The sequence below is a fragment of the Dipodomys spectabilis genome, unplaced genomic scaffold (genome assembly GCF_019054845.1).
Source record: "Dipodomys spectabilis isolate Male_0828 unplaced genomic scaffold, ASM1905484v1 ptg000220l, whole genome shotgun sequence".
NCBI classification, from domain to species: domain Eukaryota; kingdom Metazoa; phylum Chordata; class Mammalia; order Rodentia; family Heteromyidae; genus Dipodomys; species Dipodomys spectabilis.
The window spans coordinates 558,297-570,033 of NW_024870897.1; the positions used below are offsets into that span (position 1 = coordinate 558,297).

The window sequence follows — 11,737 nt, forward strand, 5'->3', positions numbered from 1 at the left end:
AGTTACACTGTACTAGGTTGTGGGCAGATTCTAATGTAAATAATATACTGTGTTCATGTAGAGAATTTGAGCATCAAAAATTTTAATATGCCTGTGGTCCTAAAACCAATACCTTACTGATTTTGTTTGACAAATACAACTTCCTATAAGTACAGAAATTTTCCTTGTATCTTTTTAATAAATATTTTATTGTAAATGTCCTGTGCAAAAGGTTTACATTTACATAAATAAGGTAATGAGTACATTTCTTACTGAACATTTTTACCCCCTCCTTGGTTTTTCCCATAACATCCCTTCCCTCCACACCCCCTCAACCATTCCCTCCACCCCCCCCCCATCTGATAGAGTGTCTTGTACATCTCATTGTTACAATGGGTCAACCTGTATCCTTTCCTTGTATCTTCAATGAAGAAATGCTGGCTTGATTTATGCTGCTTCTACTTGTGTAGATACACCTAAAATCACTTGCTAAGTCCAAGAGCACATAAATCATATGCACATCATTTTTTTCATTTTGTTATAATTGTGTTCTATACATTTATTGACAGGTTACAAATTATTCTCAAATTTTAATGCATTAAAATACTTTATTTTTTTCTTATTTTCTTAGCTAGGAAATCAGCAAGACCTCAGTATGTATTCCTCACATAGGACTTTTCAAATGGGTTGGTGAAATGTTGAGCTGAGCTCCCATCTTCTGAGGACTCACTCTTCTGCTTAGGAATTGATGCTGGCTGTTGGAAAAGAGCTCAAGGAAGAATGTCATTTAAAGCCTTATAACTTTATTCTGTACCAGGGTATTTTCCTGCTACTTTGGTTGTTGAGAGTGTCTACAAGAACAAGCATTCCCTAGGGAGCACGGAGATGCCATATGAGGTTTACTTACTGAGATTTCCGAGTGACTTGCTATCACTTGTACTGCATTTTGCAAATCGAATCTGTCAAAACCATTTTAAGAGTTAAGAGGAGTGGTAAAAGAACTTTTAGAGATAAATACTTCTTCAACATATTTGGTTCCAAGCATTCTGTCTAAGGCATATTCAACAACTAGTGAAACTTGTGTTGTCTGTAGCTATGTGTCTTTTTCTATGTGTGCATGTATACATGTGTATATGTATGTGTGTATTTTTGTGTCTAGTAACATGCATGTCTACATATATAAGGGCATATACACACATATATTCATTTACAAATAAATATACATATATAAATATATGTGCATATATATATATATATATATATATATCAGTTGTTCAGTGATTTAATCTATAGTTCCCAGCATATTGCCATTCTCCCAAAGTGTACATGATAAACTGCTCTGAGGATCTTTGTTGTATGATAGGCATCTTTTGTACTCACTTCCCGCATTAACCTTGTTTTTCATCCCTGAATAACTTCGGTCTACTTTCCATAGGTTAGCATTGTTTTCATTATATGTATTCACTGATAATAAAAGAAAAAGTCTGTAAAAGAAAAAGAAATTTTAGGTCAGAGGTTAAAAGTATCCTATCGTCTCAATGATTCTTATGGGATAAAATTTGTAATAGTAGTAAAAGTGAAAAGGAATTCCTAGATCTGTTGTTTTGCCATTTAAAATAGAATAGAATAACATCACTCACTGTTATAACTCTTAAAGAATGCAAGGGTAACTGATAGTCTCTATCATGTTTCCACAACACCAGTGGATTCTGAAGGATAATAGTAGACCAGCAGAAATTCTAAGTACCAGACATGGAGCATGAAAGAAAAAGAGAGGAAATAAGAGAGTGAAAGAGAAAGAGAAATATCACAATACTGAAAGTGCATAACAGATAAACAAGAGGTGTATGAGAATATTCATACTGCTATCTTTAGACTCTACATCTACATTTGGAAGTATTGGATGTATGATAAGCCATCAACATGAAATATAACGTTATTTTGATAAAAATAAAAATGACCCCGAAGAAAATATAAATGCACAAACAATCTTCACAGAAGCAAACTCTCAGAAATATTTCATCACTTTGACTAGGATAAAGTGGCTGAAGTTAGTATAACTTTAGAAATATGACAATTCACAAAGACATAAAAAGATATTGATATATTTCATTATATAACCCAAAGAAGAAAGCAAATATTGTTTAGGTGATTTTTTTAAAACATAGTCTCTCAGGTACTGGGAAGGTGGCTCAGTGGTAGAGTGCCTGCCTTGCATGCATGAAGCCCTGGGTTTGATTCCTCAGCATGACATAAGCAGAAAAAGATGGAAGTGTGTTCTGGCTCAAGTGGTAGTGCTAGCCCGGAGCTGAGGGAGAGCACCTAGTACCCAGAGTTCAAGCCCCATGACCAGAAAAATCAAAATATAAAACAAAACAAAACACAGTCTCTCACTTTTGTGGCCTCAACTCTGTAATACCAATGCTTCAGCCTAGGGCTAAGATTTTAGGTGTGGGTATTTATCAACACTCCTGATTCAGACTCTACTTAATCATTTTTAAAATTAATATTTTGTTCTTAATTTTCCTCTTTGTAAATTCATATGCCCTATAAAAAATGGTTTGGCCATCCCAGTAACCTTCTCAAAGTACCTCATATTGATGACTTTCAAAAAGTTGTATCATATTACTAGGAAAACAATGCTACAAATAAGGAAAACCAATAACAAAATATTAATGATTAAAATAAAACTAAAATAATTATCAGTGTTTTCAGTATTTGAAGGGTACTAACTATTAGATTTTACTATTTTCTCATATTCCTGTACATTTAAAATGGGCTAAGATTATGATATTCAAAAAGAGGTTTTTAGGTTATGAGTAATCTTTAAAGTTACCCACTAAGATTAATATTTATGGCTCATCTAATCATTTGTATATGGTTTATATCATCATTTGTTCCTCCCTAACATATAAAATAAGGAAGCCAGGGGCTGGGAAGGTAGCTCAGTGGTAGAGCGCTTGCCTTGAATGCATGAGGCCCTGGGTTTGATTCCTCAGCACCACATAAGCAAAAAGAAAAAAGTCGGAAGTGGCGCTGTGGCTCAAGTGGTAGAGCGCTAGCCTTGAGCTGAAGAGCTGAGGGAGAGTGCCCAGGCCCATAGTTCAGGCCCCGCGACTGGACCCCCAAAAAATTAAAAAACATAAAATAAAATAAGGAAGCCTTATAGTTTTAACAGAAACTGTGTAGTTAACAAAGTCTTAACTCTTTATTCTGCTCCTTTACACAAAGACTTGGCAACTTCTCATTAGTAATGTTTCTATAAACTCTGAAATATACATACATAGTAGCATATGTCTGTTAACATAAATCTTAAATACTTTATCGAACAGTTTTATTACCTGCCAAACAGTCCTAGTTTTAGCATATATAAGCAAATTCCCAAAATTAAATATATTTAAACCATTAAAACTTTTAACAAAACTTAACACTTGCTGCAGTGTTCATTATCACAGGTGCCTTGTATAGAATAATTGAATTCCTCCACCTACACATCTCTTGAACAATAAATATCTGGAATTATTTTGTTTTTGACATGTCATTCTTGACTTTATTCTTAAATGTGTGCTTATGTAAGAAGTACATGGCTCTAAAATTTCATGAAAATTGTTTTAAACTTACTTTTTGAATTGTCTAGTTTAAGAAAATCAATTACACTTTATGTATAAAACATGTTCTATGCTCTATTCAGCATCACGTACTCTAACATTGGAACGATACAGAGAAGATTTGAATGGCCCCTGCGCAAGTATGACAGGCAAATTCCTGTACCATTCCATACTTTTACAAGAACAGATGCTGGAGTGTATGTGACCACAAGGGAACTGTACTGCACTCTTGGTGGGAGTGTAAACTTGTTCAACCACTTTGGAAAGTAGTATGGAGGTTCCTCAAAAGACTCCACATAGAACTCCCCTATGACACAGCAATCCCACTTTTGGGCATTTACCCAAAAGATCACAAACAAGACGGTACTAAAACTACCAGCACAATTATATTTATTGCAGTATTGTTTAAGATAGCTAAGATATAAGACCAACCCCGATGCCCCTCATCAGATAAATAGATCAAGAAAATGTACTATTTATACCAATGAAATTCTATGCCTCCATAAGAAAGAATGGCATCGCCCAATTTGTTAGAAAACGGAAAGACTTGGAAAAAGAAATTGTTAAGTGAAGTAAGCCAAGTCCAAAGAAACATAGGTCCCAGAGTTTCCCTAATTTTTAATAGCTAATATATGTCTGGGATGAGCAGAAAAGGACAAAATCTATACACATATGACCAGATAAGATGTTGTTAAGGGAAATCAATCCCTAAATAGGAACACAAGTGTTTTTTTTTCTTTATTGCTATTGTTCTAACGTACTTATAACAGGCTATGTGATTTTTTTGTTTCTTTATATGTTCCTCCCCCATGCTATAACCCCTGTTTTCACTGTATTTGAATTTGATGTGCCCATCTCTTGTATATAAGCTCCTGTAATTTGGGGAGGGGAAGGAAAAAAACAAAATGCTTAAATATGGATTCAGGTTGACCCATTGTAACAATGAGATGCACAAGACACTATGTTGAAAACTGAACTTTACAATTTAGGCAGGGGAACGGGGGAGGGGAGTGTACTTGTAGAGGTTGGCGGGAAGGGACGGTAGAGGGAAAATAAAGGAGGAGGTAACAATGCTTATTAGGAAATGTACTCATTACTTGCTCATGTAAATGTGACCTCTCTGTACAGTATTTTTAAAATAAAAAACATGAAAATGTTCTGAGATGAAAGAGTTTATTTCTTTTATTTTACTCTGATAATATGGTTAACAAAGAAATTAATGCAAAACACTGATATGAAGGCATTTTGAATGAATGTGTGTGTGCACGTGCACGTGTTCTCATGCACTTGCATGTATGTTGGTGTGCTCACAGTTTGAAAAAAGGGCTTAAAAGTCTTGCTAGGCCTTTCCTCTCTAGATTGATGAGCTACTATATGAGCTACATCTCCATTCCTGGCCCTTTGCTAGCTCATTGAAATATTGAAAAATAATCTCATGAATGTATTTTGCCCTGATTGGCTTCCACTGTTATCCACAGATCTCTGGCTCCTGAGTAAATATGCCGAGTAGTTAGGATTACAGTTGTGACCAACCAGCACAAGGCTTTCAGAATAATTTTAAAAGTAGAAGAAAGTTTACTTCGCGGGGGCCTCTTTTATCATCTCCTACTTTTAAAGCATTTTGGAGTTATTATTTGTGAATTTTTTTCGTTTTTTGGATTCTTAAGAAATTAAGTGATGATATTTAAAGTTTAGTACTTTGTAAAATGGATCCTGGAAAAATGGGACAGAATATATTTGTCTCTTTTATAAGCTCAGCTCTGTGCATGATAACCCAATGTCACCAATACTGTGTTGAAGACAAAATGTAACAGAAAACAATCACCTTAGGCAATAATTGCTATAGTATTATTTCTTGGACAATATGAACATTTAATAGAGTGTAAGAGAATGGAGAGATTTTACCTACCTTTTGTGTATTGCTGAAAGACTTTTGGAAACTGACTCATTTCCTTCCTCACAGTGTGTGTTTGGGCCATGCACTTACTGCCTTTACTTACAATTTTTCCCAACACTAAAATGGTAATAACATTAGCATTATAGAAAATGTTATCTTAAGAATTAAGGAAAATAAAACTTGTGAAATACTTAACAAAAACCTCCATGAATGAGTTTTGAGTTTAGCCAGCAGTTTTTTTTAAATACTAAAAAGAATGCAATAAGTATTACAGAAACCATTGCATATAGTGAGCAAACAGAAGTAATGTTATCTATTGATCATGCTCTTTTTCCAAGGAAGCCAGGTGGATTATTTCTCATGCTGTAAATCAAACTTGTTATCTTATGTCTTGATAGTGTAAAAATATCAGGAAAAAATAATGAAGGAATGTTGTAGACTGAGGTGAAGTCCATATGAAAATGTTCAAAACTGATAAAACATAAAAGTATCAGCATTATATTGTGTTTTACATCATTTAAGTTACATTGCAAAGTTAAGAAATACCTAGAAGAATGGATTCTCTTTTTGATGTCCTATCATAGGTCCTTGGATGAACTCTTTCCTCATTCTTGTAAAGGCATCATCAGATGAGGGGAAATATATTATTTTTTGTTTGCTTCTGTCCATTTATTCTTCATTTGACATCTGAACTACTTGAGACTGAAAGAAAACAAGGAAATTAGACACGTAGTCTTTGGAAAGAACAATCAATGTGAAATAAATAAAATGCATACAGCCTTGTAAAAGGTCTGACTAAAGTGAGTTATATAGTCTCAAGCATAAACAGAAAATCATTAAGCAATATCATGTTATTTAAAATTGAAAATGATAGGAGTTGCTTAATATTGTTCCTTTCTAATACCTTGAATTAATTATTGATTTTGTATAGAAAGATTGAAGATGAGATTAACAAGAAACTTGATTAAAAGTGGACAAAAGTTCTGAATCGACATGTTCTCCTTAAAGCCCTGAAAATTTCCAGTGGGTTTACAAAGTTCTTTAATACCACTTCTATGCTGGTTTAATTCTTTTTGAGCAGAAGTCATTAGAGAAATGTAACTCAAAATTACTATGATACTACATCATAATTATTGTAACTTTTGTCAAAAAAATGAAAGGAATCGGGTGTGGTGGTAAAGGCTTTTAATTCCAAGCACTTAGGAGGTTGGATTTAAGTCTAAGGCCAGTCTGGAGTACTGAAGATAATAAAAACCTGCCCTTTATTACCTTTTAACAAAGGTAATAATACTGAAAGTGTGGAGAAAAGGAAATTTTCTACACTCTTCAACAAAATGCAGATTAGTATTCTCCTTGTAGAAAGTAATACGCAGCTTTCTAAAGAACTCCAATGTTGAAATATCATCTGCCCCACCAATCATGTGATTATTTCTCTATGAGTAACTCAAATATATCTGCAGTCCATTGTACTTATCATTCACAACAACAGCCAAGATATAAATCGAAGTTCAGTGTTCAACTACAGACTAATAAAGCAACTGTGGTACATGCACAAATACCTTTTTCTGTTTCATCCTTAAAATAGCAAGAGACTTCTCCCATTAGCCACAACTTACAATGACCTGAAAGATGTATTCTAAATGAAGAAAAATATTGTCTTCTGATCTTTGTAAACACACACACACACACACACACACACACACACACACACACATCAACATCAAATATTAAGAGAGAAATTTTTAAAAAGTAAAGCAATGTGGAATTGCTGCATTTAGGTCATAATGTAGAAGATAGTACATATATAGGATGAACCGGTATAGAGTTGTAATGTACAATATGAGGATACAGGGGACAAGACTGGCCTTACATGGTTTCTCTTATTTACAATATCTAGTATATGTCTGAGTCAAGCAGAAAAGGTCAGATAAGGTGGTGTTAGGGAAATAAACCCTAAAATATTTATTCATTTTTTTTCTTTCATGCAATTGTTTCTAACACATTTTTAAAACTATTTATTTGTTGCTTTGTATGTCCCTCTCACACAGTATAACCCCTGCTTTCACTGTATTTGATGTCGGTATAATTTGTGGAGGGGAAGGGGAAAAACAAATCGTTTAAATAGGGATACAGTTGGACCCATTGCAACAATGAAATGTACAAATCGTTATGTCGAAAACGAACTTTACAATTTTGGTGTGGTGGAGAAGCAGGGATGCTTGGGGGGGCGGGGGAAGGATGGGAAGAGATGGAAAAGGGAAAAAAAGGAGGAGGCTACAATGCTTAATAAGAAATGTACTCATTATTTTGCCCATGTAATTGTAACCCCTCTGTACATTATTTTCACAATAAAAAAAGGAATGAAGCTAAGTAAGTAGGAGTTGTTCTTCTGAGTAGGGGTTACTCCTTTTGTTGTGCTTCCTTCAGTAATGGATAAGATGAACATTATTCTTTAAATATACCTGTCTGTTTGCAGAAATAATAACAAACATTATACCAATAATATTGCATGCTCAATATAGAACAAAATGTCAAATTAAAATACATGATATTATCCTTGGTGTAAACTAATTATTGCAAATAAAGGAAACCATGGGACCTATGTTTCTTTGTCTAGTTTACTTCACTTAATATGATTTTTTTTCCAAGATCTTCCATTTCCTTAAAAATGAGGTGGTACCTTTCTTTCTGATGAAAGCATAGTATTGCATGTACGTATACCTCTCTGGTGTGTGTGTGTGTGTGTGTGTGTGTGTGTGTGTGTATGTGTTTGTGTGTGTTTTTCACTTTCTTGATCCATTCATCTACTGAGGGGCATCTGGGTTGATTCCATATCTTAACTAGGGTAAATACTACTGTATTAAAACATAATTGGGCTGGTAGCTTTAGTGTGGCCTTGTTTGTGGTCACTAGGGTAAATGCCCAGAAGTGGGATTACTGGGTAATAGGGGAACATTATTGTGTACATCAAGTATAATATTAATAGTTGAGCAGAATTGCTCAATATCTATGTACATAAGACTCTATAAGGTGATTCAAAGTTAAATCAACAAATGTTGATTTAACGTTTTGTTGTTCCTAATATACTACGTGGTTTGTTTTTACCCTTTTGTGTTTTCCCCACCTATGGTTTATTGCCTGAAGACACTGTATTTTAATCTGATGCCCTGGGTATTGTAAATATGTTGATCTTAACTTGGGAATGGAAAGAGAAAAAACTAAATGGTGAGACAAAGGACAAAGGAGTAACCTATGAAACTGTGATACTCACAAGACAATATGTTGGAAATAATCTTGGGGGGGGGGCGTTGGCAGGGAAGAGGGAAAAAATTGGAGAAGGGGTAACAAGTTAGAAAAGAAATAAATTCCTTACCTTACTTGTGTAAGTATAACCCCTCTGCACTTTACCTTAACAACAGAATTTAAATAAAAAATAAAATATATGAGTGCAACAATACAGGAGATAGGAGAGGGGGGAAATACTGTAGTATAGTGCAGTAAAACAGCTGTGGAAACCAGAAATTTTACTTTTACATAGGAAGGAATAAACTAGCACACAGATTTTCAGCCTTATGTGTCATTAAAAAGGGAAAACAAAATGCACAATCAGCAAACCAATAGAGATAAAATAGAAAACTAAGCACGTTGAATGGATGACTTGGACCAAGAATAACAAATAACACAAGCTGGTAAGTTTAAAAAATATTACCCATAATTCTATTAAATGTTGTTTACATCACAATTTGTTAGCACTATAATTCAAATCACAGTTTAATAATATATCATTTTTATAATGTTATTTATTTTTGATTTCTTAATATAGAATGTTTGATATATAATTTTAATTTTAGCAGCTACAGAAAAGAAGAAAGTGAAACTAATTTTAATGATATATTTCATGAATTGTAAAATTGAGAAACATTAGAATTTAAAGAAATAATTTATCACTATTGTTTTATTTCTGTGAATTAATGTAATAATTCAAAGTGTATTCTACACTTAACACTCATCTTAACATCAAATAATAAATTATTGCACATGACTCGGTTTTAAGTGGAAGGATTCAGCACTGCGGTAAAATTCACACCACACAATACACGAGGGAATGACCCCTCTCATCTAGTTTAAGTTGTGGAAATTTGATTTCTACATGAATGTTAAATTCCTGTCTAGTTGACATCTATACAAGTATATAGAATTATATGCATAAAGAGTACTTCAGATGATACTTAAAAGTCATATTCATTAATTAAATTTTTATTATTTTGTACCAAATAAATATTTATAGAGAGACTGAATTTCTGAGTAAAGATGGTGTATGTGGGCCAGATTATGCATATTCAGGCTTATTTTATATTCCTGATATTGTTTCTACAGTTAGATTTAATTTTCCATAACTGAGTGAAGTGTATTATATTGGATATATGAAAGTAATTCTTTGCCATTAATCCTTTGCCAGTTGTCTAATACTAATATAATTTATCCATGTGTTAGAAGTAATGGAAATAACAACAGATATAAGCAAGATAAATCAGTCTGAAGTAGAAAAGTATTTTCACCTTTATTTTGATAGCTGGTCCTCTTTTACACTACAGAATATTCTTGGGAAAATGTGCTCCATGCTGGCCACAACGGCAGAATATTATGGTTTGACCTATCATAAGAGAAGGAAGGATGGGGAACCTCCCTTCCAAAAGTCTGCCCGAGAGATGTGATCTGCTTTATGGTGGTTACTTGAAAATGAACATTTTTCACAGTCAACCTTGAAAAGCCATCTTGATAGACCATTTCTGTAAGTGGATTACTACAAAGTTGTTAATGGCTTTGTAAGATTGCCAGATTGCCTCATTTTGAGACAATTTAACAGAAATTTAGTCACCTGTTCTTTGAATCTTTCAGGGAAAAACCAATTGACCCTAGGCCAGGGAATCATTGGGGCCCAGAGAAGCTACTACCTTGAATAGTAATCCTAGACCTCTGAAAACACACACACACACACACACACACACACACACACACACACACACACTCACACACACATACAAATAAAAAAAATCAATCAAACAAAAAATTCCAGTTAGTACAGCCAGTCAGGGCTGGTATCACAGCCTACTTGAAGTCAGGCAAAAAAAGAGAAGCTGAGAGTTATTTAGTTGATAACTAATATATTTTTTATGAGGCCGACTGATATGAGACCCCAGAGAGAGGGCCAGGAAGACTGATCAGAGAAACTAAAATTGGTCACACAAAGATTGGAAAATAAAATTCCTTGCAGAACAAATAAATCATAGTAAGCCTGCACATATAAGAACAAGACAGCAGACCAAATTCCAGAAATGCACATTTTCTTAGAGGTCAGCTTAATGAATTAGCAATGGAAATATTTGAATTCTGAAATATTTGACCACATGTGGAAGAAGGCTGAAGAGAAAGAAAATGCCATCACTCTGTTAGGAGGTCCAACATCACATTAGGAAGTAATCAAGCACAGATTTATAATAAAAAGAGTAAATAATTATTCCAAATGAGGGCTTCATTTGTTTTGATCTAACAGTTCTTGATTTAGGTGCTAGCAATTACCATACAATTTATCCAGTCCCACAACTGAGTTAATATTGACCACAGTAGTCCCACATGAAGGAAAAGAGAAAATTTACAAATGTCTGATGAAATGAGTAGAGGGTGAAGTATTCTAATAATGATATCTGAGGTTTATAAACAGGTGATGAGGTGGATTTTCTTTTCTAAAAATCCCCCATTTTTAGCCTGGTGCCAGTGGCTCACAGCTCTAACCCTACCTACTCAAGAAGCTAAGATCTGAGGATGGCGGTTCAAAGGGAACCTGGGCTATTCTATCTACTGCAAATAGAATGATTTGGTATCCTATGACAAAAGGTTCATATTTGCAGAAACAAATACCAGCAGTGGTAACTTTTTTTCCAGTCCTTGAACTCTGGGCCTGGGCCCTGAACATGGTTGTGCTGGTAGCTTTCATGTGAGCTTGTTTGTTATTTATTGGATTACTGCCAATGAGGGTAATTACTGGGTCTAAAGGGAGATCTATGTTTAGTCTTTTCAAGAAACTCCATACTGCATTCCACAGTGGTTGAACAAGTTTAGTTTCCCATCAACAGTGTAATAGAGTTCCCAATTGGTTACATTCATGCCAGCATTTTCTATTGCTAGTTTTCTTGATAATGGCCGTTCTAATTTCCCTTTTTAGATTTCAATGTTTTCACAGTAGAGTTCCTTC

At 34.2% G+C, this 11,737-nt stretch overlaps 1 non-coding gene across 1 annotated transcript; it reads left to right on the forward strand.

Annotated features, from left to right (window-relative positions):
* The first annotated feature begins 3,657 nt into the window (after positions 1-3,657).
* On the forward strand, positions 3,658-3,764 carry LOC122123109. The gene has a single exon (XR_006150315.1). It is a non-coding gene; the product is annotated as a U6 spliceosomal RNA (small nuclear RNA).
* The last annotated feature ends 7,973 nt before the right edge of the window (positions 3,765-11,737 follow it).